Source organism: Salvelinus fontinalis, chromosome 4, assembly GCF_029448725.1.
Source record: "Salvelinus fontinalis isolate EN_2023a chromosome 4, ASM2944872v1, whole genome shotgun sequence".
In the NCBI taxonomy this organism is placed as follows: Eukaryota; Metazoa; Chordata; class Actinopteri; order Salmoniformes; family Salmonidae; genus Salvelinus; species Salvelinus fontinalis.
In genome coordinates, this window is record NC_074668.1 from 65,149,463 (window position 1) to 65,165,685 (window position 16,223).

Here is a 16,223-nt window from a genome sequence, read left to right on the forward strand (position 1 = left end):
TGCGCTTTCATCCAAGTAGAAAAACATTTTGACTCACCCTACATGTAGAGAAACGCCAATGCCATCCTCCTCTCTTTCATGTTGATGAAACGGTCTGTCATACAGTACACACTTTTATTTGTTGTTGTCCTAGGCTACCTGTCTAAAATGCTTGCTCGCTAGCCTAACTTCCATTCTTGGGCAACGTTAGCTAGTTAACATCAGCCTTCTACATCTAGCTACATATATAGCTATTGATAACAAATGTGTATTTTGTGGTTGTGACCCAGAAACTCATGACCATTTATTTTGGGACTGTTCTTATGTCAGAAGATTTTTGAAGTGAGTTAGAATATTTTATTTAAAAAGAAATGACTATTAATGTTAATCTGTTAATCTGTTAATGTTAATCTGAGAGACTCTGAGACTCGACCTCCTAGCCCGAGGTCCGGCGCGCTATCGACTGTGCCGCTCGAGCATGCTTTTGCGGCACAGTCGATAGCGCGCCGGACCTCGGGCTAGGAGGCCGAGGGTTCGAGACCTGCTCCCTGCTGTTTCATTACATTGGTGTCAGAAGTGATCGGACCTCGCATCCACGACAGTGCGTGTGCTTGGCCGGTGAGCGCGTTCCTGTAAAACGTAAAGTCGCAAACTAGCGCGAGGACGCGCTCTTTGAAAGGAGGGAGTAGTGTAACGACCCTGGGTTTATAACCGCGGAAATCGACTCTGTCTCTTGAGCATGCTTTTGCGGCACAGTCGATAGCGCGCCGGACCTCGGGATAGGAGGTCGAGGGTTCGAGACCTGCTCCCTGCTGTTTCATTACATTATGTTTCATTTTGATCCAAATAATATGGATCCTGATTTAACTTTCAAAGTTAATTTGTTTATCTTTCATGGAAGATTCTTTGTCCATAAAATGAAGTGGGCAGAGAACAAACCCCTCTTCACATTATTTAAGATAGAATTTAAATATTATTTTGAAATTATCAGTAAATGTAAAAACAAAAAGCAATACGCACCCATAAAAGTATTTAATATACTTAAATTGAAAATTAATATTGATATGTAATACCCCTGTCTGTTAGGTTTATGTACTCTTGTTTGTATATTTCAGTTTTTTGTATTTGTTGTGTTCATAAAAAAAAAATTAAAAACATCTAGCTACATATTGAACTTCCATCCTCTCAGGCCAGGGGCACAACAACAATGTATGAATGGTTGGGTCAGAATTGCCGTTAAAATCATTGGCCAGTACGGAGAATTAAGTAAAACCACAAGTCCAAATCCATATCTCCAACCATGGCTAATTTAGGAAAGGGTCAATTTTAGCTAGCTTGCTAGCTAGCCACCGGAAGACAACAGCACAACGAGATTCAAAAATTTACGTTTTTTCTGTCAATGATGTATGCTCTCAATGGAATTTGAAAGGAGTGACGCCAAATCCAAGATGGCTTCCCTTTACACTTTTTTTTGGTACGCCTTACACTTTTTTTTGGTACGCCAGGACCATTAACAGTTGAGCTCGCTCAATTTAGCTCAACGCTGACTGGCTAATTATGTATACTTTTTTGGTCAATGGAGGTCAGATGCTCACAGGCTTCCCTTGACTTCAATGCTATGAGCGGCAACAATGTCATACTTGTTTTGACCAGACAGCATCAGACAGATGACTTACACGTAGAGAGACAGAGGGGCTCTGTTTTTCTCACTCGGATGCTTTCTCCTGTGAGATGCGTCCAGCCTCTTGCGAATTGAAGGAAATTATGAAGCACAGAGAGACGAAAGATAAATAACTGAATGCATTTTTTTCCTTTGTCCATTTTTTGGGGAAGCCTGGCTTCCCTTGGCTCCATGAATACACGCCACTGCACTAAAGGTAATGTAACGACCCTGGGTTTATAAGCGCGGAAATCAACTTTGCTGCATGAGTATGCTTTTGCGGCACAATCGATAGCGCGCCGGACCTCGGGCTAGAAGGTCGAGCCTGCTCCCTGCTGTTTCATTACATTGATGTCAGAAGTGATTGGACCTTGCACCCACGACAGTGCGTGTGCTTGGCCGGTGAACACGTTCCTGTGAGAAATAGAGTCGCAAGCTAGCGCGAGGACGCGCACTTTGAAAGGAGGGAGTAGTGTAACGAACCTGGGTTTATAAGCGCGGAAATTGATTCTGCCGCACGAGCATGCTTTTGCGACACAGTCGATAGCGCCGGACTTCGGGCTAGAAGATCGAGGGTTCGAGACCTGCTCCCTGCTGTTTCATTACAGTAATAATAGCAAATACTAATAACAACTTCAGCATAAAACATTGTACTTAGCTACGTAGTGATATACAAAGCCAAGCTAATCAACAACAACTTACTCTGTTTTCACGCATTCTATCCACATATGTCCACCCACACAGACTGGAATAACATGTTCAGTAATGGCAATATTTACTCCGTTGGAGAGTGTGGGTCCGGCTGGCTAGCCAATCAGGACCTGGAGAGACTGCATGGCTAGAGCGTGCACAAGGGTGAGACATGGCTATTGTCCGATTGGCTGAAGCCATGAGCTGGAGGAGAGATGGCGAGGCTCCAGAAAAGCAAATAAACAAATGCTCACGCAAACAGTGATATAGCGCCCTCGGCAGGGGGATTCTGTAACAGACGCTGCCTGAATGGCAGTAGTGGTGCTCCCCGCCACCCAATGTAGTTACTCCATGCAGCCTCTCCATTAGCTGCTGGTCAGGAACAGCCAGAGGACAGATGGCTTAAAGTGACCATGCGGGTTGCACGTTGGAGTAGGGCCAGACCACTATTACAAACCAGGTGCCGGGGGGAGGGCCCCCGTGTCCAGGGCCGGGGAGAAGAGCAGGCCCAGTGGTGGCGGCTCCCCAACTGAGGCAGGCCAGACCCCAGTAGCGGAGAGCATGTGCGGCGGTGGCTCCCCCACAGAGGCGGGCTGTGCCCCAGCAGAGGAGAGCAGGCACGGCGGCAGAGGTTCCCTAATTGAGGCAGGCAAGTCCCCCAGTGCAGGGACCAGAGGAGGACCAGATCAGGAGGCAGTGCTGGTGAGTCCAGGGCAGATGGTGGATCAGCTCGGACTCCAGGAGCAGGAATAGGTAGTACTCCTGGGACAGGACACTGGAGTGCGAAGTCTGAGTGGTCGGCCCCAGTGAGGTCTGGTGTGTCCCCCACAATCACGTCGGGGGTTGAGTCCAGCGGCAACAGGACCAGGATTGGAGCTGGGTCAGGTGGTGCATGTTGGGCAGGGACGTCCTGGACACAGAACAGGACCCATGGCTGTGGCTGGGTCAGGTGAAGCTGTACTGTCAGTAGCTGGTGATAGTGCTGTGGCTGGGTCCCCCCATGGGTCCAGGTCATGGCTGGACATCATCGGGGTAAGCATTAGACAGGTCCGGTGCTGCTGGAGGGTCCCTGAGTGCAGGGACAGGCAGAGAGTCAGACTCGTCAGGTAGCTTTGACTGGTGATGATCTGGCGGCGGTGAGGAATAGGGTCCAGTCAGCAACATAGGCACACTACCGTGTGGCGATGCTGCTAGCATCACATAGGCCATCCGAGCCGAGGGTTCCACAGACTCTACAGCAGTGGAGGGGGGATCGGGAATTATATACTGTGTGGGCTCAGTTTCCGTAGAAGGCAACTGCTGAGCACCAGCGAGGGCCAAGGACATGACATGTCCCTGCCCAGTCTCAGTCGAAGCCGTGCCCGACAATGGTGTCGGGGCAGGAGAGGCAATATAGTCACACCCGATGGTCACAGTCACCCGATGGTCACCTGATAAAATTGCTGTACAATATGATCTTGTTGCCATCTGATGCACATAGATGTCATAAATCAGCACAGCAGAGCTCTCCCTGTACTATGCCGTGCCTTGATTGTATTACTGTTGATGATATCTGGAAATGTGAATGTACACCCTGGCCCATCTACAGGTGCTAGCCCCAATTCTGACTTGTGCGTTGATATCTGCTTCACTGATTTCTGCTCACGTAAAAGTCTGGGTGTTCTGCACGTTAACACTAGAAGCTTATTACCTAAAATGGATCAATTGAAGGTGTGGGTTCACAGCTCCAATCCAGATGTGTTGGTCATTACTGAGACGTGGTTAAGACAGAGTGTTTGAAAACTGACGTTAACCTTTCTGGTTATAACCTTTTTCTGCAAGACAGATCTTCCAAAGGTGGGGGAGTGGAAATCTTTACCAAGGATCACTTTCATTGCTCGGTTGTCTCCACCAAGTCTGTCCCCAAACAATTTGATTTGCTGGTTTTAAGCATTAAACTTTCAAATAGCTCTTTGTTGACTGTTGCTGGGTGCTATCGTCCTCCATCAGCACCGGCCTGTACTCTACCTGCCCTAAGCTCTCTCCTGGCCGCTTACACTAAGTGAATTTGTCCTGCTAGGTGACCTAAACTGGAACATGCTTAAACCACCTGACCAAGTCCTAAAGCAATGGGACCCCCTAAATCTTTCTCCGATTATTCCCAACCCCACAAGGTATGACTCCAAACAGCCAGAAAAGGCTACTCTCCTCAATGTTATCCTCACAAATAATCCTGATAGGTATCGGTCTGGTGTTTTCTGTAATGACCTTAGTGATCACTGTTTTACAGCCTGTGTTCGTAGTGGCTGCTCAGTGAAACGACCTGTCTTGATTTGTCATAGACGCTTGCTAAAAAACTTGAGCAAGCCTTCCTTCATGAACTGGCCTCTGTAAAATGGTATAGAATCAGCTTGATCCTCTCTGTTGAAGACGCTTGGACCTTCTTTTCAGTGGTATTGTTAACAATCATGCCCCAATAAAGAACATTTTAATTAAAGCAGGTTCAGCCCCTGGTTTGACCGTGATCTTGCAGAGTTACTGTAACGCACTTCTATGCGTAGTGGGTGCGAAGTCAGGTGCAGGAAGCAGAGGGTAAAGGACAATGTTTTATTCGGGCGCAGGAAAATGGTCACGCCAAAACACCAGGCGCAATAACAAGACCGGCCCAAAACCAGGACCCAACCAGTCCGGAGAAAACAAAGAAAAACGCACAACCACAAACATGAACAGAGGAAAATAAGCCTGCACAAAGAGCAGGCGGGCATTACCGGCTTAAATACCCCAACTAAAACCTAAACAAGAAACAGGTGTAACCAATAAGACAAAACCAACAGAAAAGGGAAAAGGGATCGGTGGCATCTAGTAGACCGGTGACGACGACCGCCGAGCGCCGCCCGAACAGGAAGAGGAGCCACCTTCGGTGGGAGTCCTAAACAAGAAACAGGTGTAACCAATAAGACAAAACCAACAGAAAGGGGAAAAGGGATCGGTGGCATCTAGTAGACCGGTGACGACGACCGCCGAGCGCCGCCCGAACAGGAAGAGGAGCCACCTTCGGTGGGAGTCCTAAACAAGAAACAGGTGTAACCAATAAGACAAAACCAACAGAAAAGGGAAAAGGGATCGGTGGCATCTAGTAGACCGGTGACGACGACCGCCGAGCGCCGCCCGAACAGGAAGAGGAGCCACCTTCGGTGGGAGTCCGTCACCTCACCTTCCTGCAGGGGACCAGCTACCACCGGCCTGAGGAGAGACACATGAAACGAGGGGTTAATACACTAGTAAGAAGGGAGTTGTAATCTATAACACACCTCGTTTATCCGCCTCAGGACTTTAAATGGCCCCACACACTGCGGCCCCAGCTTCTGGCAGGGCAGGCGGAGGGACAGGTTTCGGGTCGAGAGCCAGACCCTGTCCCCCGGTGCGAACACGGGGGCCTCACTGCGGTGGCGGTCAGCGCTCCTCTTCTCCCGTCCACCAGCTTGCTTGAGGGATTCCTGGACAGCCCTCCAGGTCTCCCGAGAGCACTGCACCCACTCCTCCACCGCAAGAGCCTCGGTCTGACACAGATGCCACGGTGCCAGGACCGGCTGGTAGCACAACACGCATTGAAATGGTGACGTGTTCGTGGAGGAGTGAGTTCTGAGCCACCTCCGCCCATGAGACGTACCTCGCCCATTCTCCTGGACGGTCCTGGCAATAAGACCGCAGAAACCTACCCAACCCCTGGTTCACTCTCTCCACCTGCCCATTATTCTCGGGGCGATAATCCGAGGTCAGGCTGACAGAGACCCACAGACGCTCAATAAATGCCCTCCACACTAGGGACGTGAACTGGGGATCCCGATCAGAAACGATGTCCTCAGGCACCACGTATTGCCGGAAGAGGTGGGTAAATAAAGCCTCCGCAGTCTGTAGGGCCGTAGGGAGACCGGGCAACGGGAGGAGATGGCAGGACTTAGAAAACCGATCCACAACGACCAGGATCGTGGCGTTCCCAGATAGGTAAGATCGTTAAGAAAGTCCACCGACAGATGAGAACACGGCCGTTGTGGAACGGGGAGGAGCTGTAACTTCCCTCTAGGCAGGTGCCTAGGAGCCTTACTCTGAGCGCACATCGAACAGGAAGAGACATAGAACCTCACGTCCTTAACTAAGGTGGGCCACCAGTACTTCCCCCTAAGACCCCGCACTGTCCTCGCCACACCAGGATGACCCGAAAAGGGTAGCGTGTGAGCCCACCGAATCAATTGATCACGAACACCAAGCGGCACATACTTAAGACCTGTAGGACATTGTGGAGGCGCAGGTTCCAACCGTAACGCCCGCTTAATGTCCACGTCCACCTCCCATACCACTGGTGCCACCAGCCTTGAAGCTGGAAGGATGGGAGTAGGATCGATGGGCCGATCCTCTGTGTCATAGAGACGGGACAGCGCGTCGGCCTTCGTGTTGAGGGAACCTGGTCTATACGAGATAGTAAATCTAAATCTGGTGAAAAACATGGCCCACCTTGCCTGACGAGGATTCAGTCTCCTCGCTGCCTGGATATACTCCAGATTACGATGGTCAGTCCAGATGAGGAAAGGGTGCTTGGCCCCCTCAAGCCAGTGTCTCCACACCTTCAGGGCCTTTACCACAGCTAACAACTCCCGGTCCCCCACATCATAGTTTCGCTCCGCCGGACCGAGCTTCCTCGAAAACAAATCGCAGGGGCGGAGCTTCGGTGGGGTGCCTGAGCGCTGTGATAACACGGCTCCAACCCCAGCCTCGGACGCGTCCACCTCCACTATGAACACCAAAGAGGGGTCCGGATGTGCCAACACGGGAGCATCACTAAACAGCGCCTTCAAACGATTGAAAGCTCTGTCCGCCTCTGCCGACCACCGTAAACGCGCCGGCCCCCCCTTCAGCAGTGAGGTAATGGAAGCCGCCACCTGGCCAAAACCCCGGATAAACCTCCGGTAGTAATTGTCAAACCCTAAAAACCACTGCACCTCCTTTACCGTGGTCGGAATCGGCCAATTACGCACAGCCTTAACGCGGTCACACTCCATCACCACCCCCGAGGTGGAAATGCGATAACCCAGGAAAGAGACGGCTCGTTTGGAGAACACACATTTCTCAGCCTTAACGTACAGGTCATGCTCCAGCAGTCGCCCAAGTACCTTGTGCACCAGAAACACATCCGCGGCGCGTGTGGCGGAATAGATCAGGATATCATCAATATACACCACCACACCCTGCCCGTGCAGGTCCCTGAGAATCTCGTCTACAAAGGATTGAAAGATGGCTGGAGCATTCTTTAACCCATACGGCATGACGAGGTACTCATAATGGCCAGATGTGGTACTAAACGCGGTTTTCGACTCGTCTCCATCCCAAATACGCACCAGATTATACGCGCTCCTGAGGTCCAGTTTCGTGAAAAAACGCGCTCTGTGAAATGATTCCACCGCTGTAGCGATGAGAGGTAGCGGGTAACTAAACCCCACTGTGATGTAATTGAGACCGCGATAATTAATGCACGGACGCAGACCTCCCTCCTTTTTTTTCACAAAAAAGAAACTCGAGGAAACGGGTGACGTGGAGGGCCGAATGTACCAATGTCCCAGAGATTCCGTGACATATGTCTCCATAGCCAACGTCTCCTCCTGTGACAATGGGTACACGTGACTCCTGGGAAGTGCAGCATTTACCTGGAGGTTTGTCACGCAATCCCCCTGTCGATGAGGTGGTAATTTGGTCGCCCTCTTCTTACAGAAGGCGATAGCCAAATCGGCAATACTCAGAGAGGATGCGCACAGTGGAAGCCTGGTCTGGACTTTCCATCAACGTAGCACTGATGGAAACTTCCATACACCTACCTGAACACTACTCTGACCACCCTGGAGAGCCCCCTGTTTCCATGAAATCCTGGGATTGTGACTGGCCAGCCAGGGAACCCCCAGCACCACTGGAAACGCAGGTGAATCGATAAGGAAGAGACTAATCCGCTCCCTATGATCCCCCTGCTTTACCATGTCCAGTGGAACCATGGCCTCTCTGACCAGCCCTGACCCTAACGGTCAGCTATCTAAGGAGTGCACGGGGAAGGGTGGATCTATCGGCACCAGCGGAATCCCCAGCTTACGGGCGAGTCCGCGATCCATAAAGTTCCCAGCTGTGCCTGAATCGACTAGCGCCTAATGCTGGAGAGAGGGAGACAACTCAGTTTTTTTATACAAACATGTGACCAACAGGGAGCTCTGGGTGAGTTTGGTGCCGACTCACCTGGGGTGACCGAGAAGTGTTCTGCCTGCCCTCTCGACTCCCAGACGGGCTCCTCCAGCACCGGTCGGAAGTGTGTCCTCTCCGACCACAGCTGGTGCAGGAGGAGCCTTCTCCTCCGGTACCCCTCGATGCAGGCCCCCTAAATCCATAGGTATGGGAGCGGGAGGGCCAGGAGGTGGAACTGACAGGACCCTTTCTGAACGCCCGCAGGCAGCTAGCAGATTGTCCAGCCGGATCGACATGTTTATGAGTTCATGGAGGGAGAGAGTGGCGTCCCGACAAGCTAGCTCCCTGCGGACGTCTTCCCGGAGGCTGCACCGGTAGTGATCCATCAGGGCCCTGTCATTCCACTCAGCCCCAGCGGCCAAGGTCCTTCCAGCGCGAAGTCCTGCGCGCTCCTCGTCTCCTGCCTAAGGTGGAGCAGCCGTTCACCCGCCGCTCGGCCCTCTGCAGGGTGAACTCTGGGTAGTGGTCCCTAGCCGAGTCTGGGCCATTCCAAACTGCCACTCCAGAGTTCGGCCCGTCAGGCAGGAGACGAGAACGCTCACCCTCTCTTTGCCCGAGGGAGTCGGCCTCACGGTAGCCAGGTACAGCTCGAGCTGGAGCAAAAATCCCTGGCACCCAGCCGCCGCTCCATCGTACTCCCTCTGGGGTGCAAGACGAAGTGCGCTGTAGCCGGATAACGCCGGAGGAATGGGTTGAGTCGTCGAAGGAGCTGGAGGTGAGGTGGGGAGACCACTCCTCTCCCATCGGTCTATTCTCTCCATCATTTGGTCCATCGCCGACCCAATCCGATGGAGGATGGCCGTGTGATGGAGGACGCGCTCCTCCATCGATGGAAGGGGGGTGGCCGCTGCTCCTGCTGACTCCATGAAGGTGCAGGCTTCTGTAACGCACCTCTATGTGTAGTTGGTGCGGAGTCAGGCGCAGGAAGCAGAGGGTTAAGGACAATGTTTTATTCCGGCACAGGAAAATGGTCACGCCAAAACACCAGGCGCAATAACAAGACCGGCCCAAAACCATTACCGGCTTAAATAGCCCAACTAAAACCTAAACAAGAAACAGGTGTAACCAATAAGACAAAACCAACAGAAAAGGGAAAAGGGATCGGTGGCAGCTAGTAGACCGGTGACGACGACCGCCGAGCGCCGCCCGAACAGGAAGAGGAGCCACCTTTGGTGGGAGTTGTGACAGTTACTCCACCTCAAGAATTGCATTTGTCGAAAGGCTTGGCACACGAATACTCAGGCTGACTGGCTCTTGTTCAGGCAAATGAGAAATAAGTGTGCTCAGGCTACCCGGAAGGCCAAAGTTAGTTACTTTAAGGAGCAGTTCTCTCTCTGTGGGTTTAACCCCAAGAAGTTCAGGAAAACAATTAAAGACCTGGAGAGTAAACCCTCCTCCTCACAGCTGCCCATGTCCCTTAATGTTGATGATGTGGTTGTTACTGACAAGAAGCACATGTCTGAGCTCTTTAATCACCACTTCTTAAGTCAGGATTCCTACTTGACTCAGCCATGCCTCTTTGCCCGTCCAACATTTCCTAATCTCCCACCCCTTCTAATGCAACTATCCCCGATGCCTCTCCCTCTTTTTCCCCTGCCCTGCTACAGTTTCTCCCTGCAGGCAGTCACTGAGTCCGAGATGCTAAAGGAGCTCCTTAAACTTGGCCCGAAAGAACCATCTGGGTCAGATAGTTTAGACCCTTTCTTCTTTGAGGTTGCTGCCCCTATCATCGCCAAGCATATCTCCAACCTTTTAACCTGTCTCTCCTTTCTGGGTAGGTCCCCATTGCTTGAAAGGTAGCCACGGTTCATCCTTTATTTAAAGGGGGAGATCCTAACTGTTATAGGCCTATTTATATTTATCAAAAGTGTTGGAAAAACTTGTCAATAATCAACTGACTGGCTTTCTTGATGTCTATAGTATTCTCTATAGTAATCTGGTTTCCGCTCAGGTTATGGACGTGTCACTGCAACCTTAAAGGTCCTTAAAGACGTCACCATTGCCCTTGAATCTAAGCAATATTGTGCTGCTATTTTTGTTGACTTGGCCAAAGCTTTTGATACGGTAGATCATTCCAAACTTGTGCGCCGGCTAAGGAGTATTGGTGTCTCTGAGGGGTCTTTGGCCTGGTTTGTTAACTACCTCTCTCAAAGAGTAGGTGTATAAAGTCAGAAAATCTGCTGTCTCAGCCACTGCCTGTGACCAAGGGAGTACCCCAAGGCTCGATCCTAGGCTCACGCACTTCTCAATCTACATCAATAACATAGCTTAAGCAGTAGGAAGCTGTCTCATCCATTTGTATGCAGATGATACAGTATTAGAGTCAGCTGGCCCCTCCCCAGATGTTGTGTTAAATGCTCTACAACAAAGCTTTCTTAGTGTCCAACAAGCTTTCTCTACCCTTAACCTTGTTCTGAACACCTCCAAAACAAAGGTCATGTGGTTTGGTAAGAAGAATGCCCCTCTTAGAGCTTGAGGTAGTCACCTCATACAAGTACTTTGGAGTATGGCGAGATGGTGCACTGTCCTTCTCTCAGCACATATCAAAGCCGCATGCTAAAGTTAAATCTAGACTTGGTTTCCTCTATCGTAATCGCTCCTCTTTCACCCCTGCTGCAAAACTAACCCTGATTCAGATGACCGTCCTACCCATGCTAGATTACGGAGACATAATTTATAGATCGGCAAGTAAGGGTGGTCTCGAGCGGCTAGATGTTCTTTACCATTCGGCCATCAGATTTGCCACCAATGCTCCTTATAGGACACATCACTGCACTCTATACTCCTCTGTAAACTGGTCATCTCTGTATACTCATCGCAAGACCCACTGGTTGATGCTTAAATATAAAACCCTTTTAGGCCTCACTCCCCCCTATCTGAGATATCTACTGCAGCCCTCATTCTCCACATACAACACCCGTTCTCCCAGTCACAGTCTGTTAAAAGTCCCCAAAGCACACACATCCCTGGATCGCTCCTCTTTTCAGTTCGTTGCAGCTAATGACTGGAACGAGCTGCAACAAACACTCAAACTGAACAGTTTTATCTCAATCTCTTCATTCAAACACTTAATCATGGACACTCTTACTGAGTTGTGGCTGCTTTGTGTGATGTATTGTTGTCTCTACCTTCTTGCCCTTTGTGCTGTTGTCTGTGCCCAATAATGTTTGTACCATGTTTTCTGCTACCATGTTGTGTAGCTACCATGTTTTTGTTATGTTGTGTTGCTGCCATGCTATGTTGTCTTAGGTCTCTCTTTATGTAGTGTTGTGTTGTCTCTCGTTGTTATGTTGTGTTGTTAGCATGATGCATTGTCATGTGTGGCTGCGTTGCTATGTTGTTGTCTTAGGTCTCTCTTTATGAAGTGTTGTCTTGTCTCTTGTTGTGATGTGTGTTTTGTCCTTTATTTCTATTGTATTTTTAATGCCAGGCCCCCGTTCCAAAGGAGGCCTTTTGCCTTTTGGTAGGCCGTCATTGTAAATAAGAATTTGTTCTTGGGGCCTCCCGGGTGGCGCAGTGGTCTAGGGCACTGCATCGCAGTGCTAATTGCGCCACCAGAGTCTCTGGGTTCGCCCCCAGGCTCTGTCGCAGCCGGCCGCGACCGGGAGGTCCGTGGGGCGACGCACAATTGGGCTAGCGTCGTCCGGGATAGGGAGGGTTTGGCCGGTAGGGATTTCCTTGTCTCATCGCGCTCCAGCGACTCCTGTGGCGGGCTGGGCGCAGTGCGCGCTAACCAAGGGGGCCAGGTGCACGGTGTTTCCTCCGACACATTGGTGTGGCTGGCTTCCGGGTTGGAGGCGCGCTGTGTTAAAGAAGCAGTGCGGCTTGGTTGGGTTGTGCCTCGGAGGACGCATGGCTTTCGACCTTCGTCTCTCCCGAGCCCGTACGGGAGTTGTAGCGATGAGACAAGATAGTAATTACTAGCGATTGGATACGACGAAAATTGGGGAGAAAAGGGGATAAAAAAGAGAAAAAAAAAGAGAAAAAAAAAAGAATTTGTTCTTAACTGACTTGCCTAGTTAAATAAAGGTTAAACAATATATATATATAAATATCTGGCAACGGTGCTGGTTCCGAAGAGACAACCCCTTACATAATGCTAAGAAGACTGTATATTCTGTTCAACACTGGAAAAATGGGCCTCCTGCACACCATACGACATATCCAGCGATGTCGACGGTGCTGCAACCCCCGGGACTCGAAAGCAGAAGACAAATCCATGCGCTGGGTTACCGGGGATGCGGCCCCACATGATGCTAAGTAGCATCTTACAGGTGGAGGAGAGAGGACATAGGGTCCATGTTGCACCGTCGGCAGGCGGGGGGTTTCCATAGTCTCCAGAGAGAAGGTATAATCCAAATGGTAGTCGTCCACTGGATACCCCGGAACCATACTCCACTGGACTGCAGGTGGGCAGTGCGGAAAGTACCCTGTGTACTCTCTGTGGGCTACCATATTGTAGTGTTGTCAGCAAAAGTCACAAATCCGGCGAGTCAAAGGACCATTGTTACGTTCCCCAGTTTCTGTGTTCTGTTTTGTATTTGAGTGTGTGTTTCAGGAGATGGCTTCCTGAAGTACTCCCCAACCAGCTGATTGGTCAACCCCAGGCTAATTGGTGATTGGAGCTGACCCCGCCCCCTCGTCAAGAAGCAGCTGACTCTAATCACCATTGCCACCTGAAGATAAAAGCCAGTGTTCTGCCCAAGAGGGTAGAGAGAAGAGATTGAGAGAGGAGAGAGATGAGATTTGGAGTAGAGATTTGGAGATTGAGAGAGAGAAAAATTAGATTGTGATATAGTGTTGGTTGTGTATCAGAACGTGTGGTATGTACTGTTGTTGTTGGTAGCAGTTCTGTTGTTGTTGGTGTTTGTGAAATCGTTAATAATTACTCTGTTTCGTTTGTTCCCAGGGGGGAAGGAGAAGGCACTTTGGGAGTTCTTAAGCAAGAGGCCCGTGGGCATACATATACCCGTAGTATATTTACTGTCTAGGCACACTAGGTAAGACCTGGGCGGACCACCCCCTGTATTTTGGTTAGGGCACCAGGCGGTGTTAAGTTAGGTAAGTTAAGTGGGTAGGCAGGTTAGATAGGAGAGGGGGAACTTTGATATTTACTTTCTTTGCTTTGGTTCCGTCCAGCCCCTTTTCCCCATATTACCGTGTAAGAAAATAAATTCTAGTAAACGGTAAATTCTGCTTTTGGTGTCATCCTTACTCGCACCTACAGTCCATACCTCTTGCACTTCAGAGAGTTGAGTTGTAGCAGGGAGTTGCGTTCCCTCTTCTCAGAGGCGTGCGTAACATAATGGGGGCTCATCCGGGATTCCATTAAACCCACCGGACCCTGCTGCACTGAGCTCTCTGTGGTTAGTGATTGAGGTGTGATGGTAGGTTGTGAGTTTGGATGACTTGTTTAGTTTGTGTTTTCAGTAGATTGTTGTGTACAAGATGGCTGCCTCAGCCATCTCCAAGTTCATTGAAGCGCCCTCTATTGATTGTTTGGTGAGGTTTCGAAAAGTAGACCTTATAGCTATAGCTGACCATTATGGATTTGTTATCCCTGAGAAAGCCCTAAAGGCTGAGCTTTTGGTGCTAGTCAGGGAGGGTTTAGTGAGAGAAAGAAATCTCTCATTGCAAGGAGAGGAGACGGGTAGACCTTCTGATGCCAAGTCGGAGGACAGGGCGAAGGAAGGGGTTGCTCGTACCCCCTTTACATTGCCTCGATTCGATCCTTTATCTTCTGCTTCAGGTCGTTCAGACGGGACCGCTAGGCTAAAGGTGAGGCTGGCCCGGTTAGAAATGGAGCAAAAAGATAAAGAGAGACAAATGCATTTTGACCTTGAAATTAGGAAAATAGAAGCCGACAAGGAGGTGAGGATCCGACAACTGGAGATAGAAACTGGCTCCAGTACGACTCCAAAAGCTGCTCAGCATCAAGCCCACTTTGATGTAAGTAAAAATATAGCTTTAGTCCCACCATTCCGAGAGTCGGAAGTTGATTCCTATTTCTCTGCGTTTGAGCGTGTGGCCGCTGCGCTACATTGGCCACTTGAGGTTTGGCCTCTCCTGTTACAATGTAAATTGTCTGGGAAAGCCCAGGAAGTAGTAGCTGCTCTCTCGCTGGAAGACAGTTTACACTACGAAACAGTTAAAACTACCGTGTTGCGGGCTTATGAGTTGGTGCCTGAAGCTTATAGACAGCGCTTCAGGAACCACAAGAAACCCTCTCACCGTACTTTTGTTGAGTTTGCTAGGGACAAAGAGTCTCTGTTTAATCGATGGTGTTCAGCCAGCAAAGCTAACACCTTTGCTGATATTCGGGAGTTGATGCTGTTGGAGGCAATTGTTGCTTTTCCTGCTCCCACGACTCGACGCCAGTTGCGCAGATTCCTAGGGATGGTAGGGTACTATCGTACATTCTGTAAGAATTTCTCGACGGTAGTAGCTCCCCTTTCATCTCTGCTTAGTCCCAAGGTACCATTTAGGTGGTCCAAGGACTGTAACCATGCGTTTGAGTCCGCTTAAGCGCTACTTTGTAGTGCCCCAGTGCTTGCCGCCCCCAACTTTGACAAACCTTTTAAGTTGGAGGTTGACGCTAGTATAGTGGGGGTGGGTGCGGTTCTCTTACAGGAAGATGAAGACGGAGTGGATCGGCCCGTCAGTTTCTTCTCCCGTAAGTTCAACTCGTGTCAGTCAAGGTACTCCACAATTGAACAAGAGACGCTAGCTTTATTGCTAGCCTTACAGTTCTTTGAGGTATATGTGGGATCCAGTGCCTTTCCTGTAATGGTCTTCACGGACCATAATCCTTTAGTGTTCTTAAAGCAAATGTACAATCAGAACCGCCGCCTTATGCGGTGGGCTCTGATTGTACAAGGATATAATGTACAGATAGCCTATGTGAAGGGCTCAGCGAATGTGGTTGCTGACCCTCTATCACGGGTTTACTAACTGGGGAAGCGTTGGTTTTTGTTATTACAAACTGTATGTTTGCAATTTTTGTGGTGGGCGTGTTACGTTCCCCAGTTTCTGTGTTCTGTTTTGTATTTGAGTGTGTGTTTCAGGAGATGGCTTCCTGAAGTACTCCCCAACCAGCTGATTGGTCAACCCCAGGCTAATTGGTGATTGGAGCTGACCCCGCCCCCTCGTCAAGAAGCAGCTGACTCTAATCACCATTGCCACCTGAAGATAAAAGCCAGTGTTCTGCCCAAGAGGGTAGAGAGAAGAGATTGAGAGAGGAGAGAGATGAGATTTGGAGTAGAGATTTGGAGATTGAGAGAGAGAAAAATTAGATTGTGATATAGTGTTGGTTGTGTATCAGAACGTGTGGTATGTACTGTTGTTGTTGGTAGCAGTTCTGTTGTTGTTGGTAGCAGTTTGTGTTTGTGAGTGTTTGTGAAATCGTTAATAATTACTCTGTTTCGTTTGTTCCCAGGGGGGAAGGAGAAGGCACTTTGGGAGTGCTTAGGCAAGAGGCCCGCGGGCATACATATACCCGTAGTATATTTACTGTCTAGGCACACTAGGTAAGACCTGGGCGGACCACCCCCTGTATTTTGGTTAGGGCACCAGGCGGTGTTAAGTTAGGTAAGTTAAGTGGGTAGGCAGGTTAGATAGGAGAGGGGGAACTTTGATA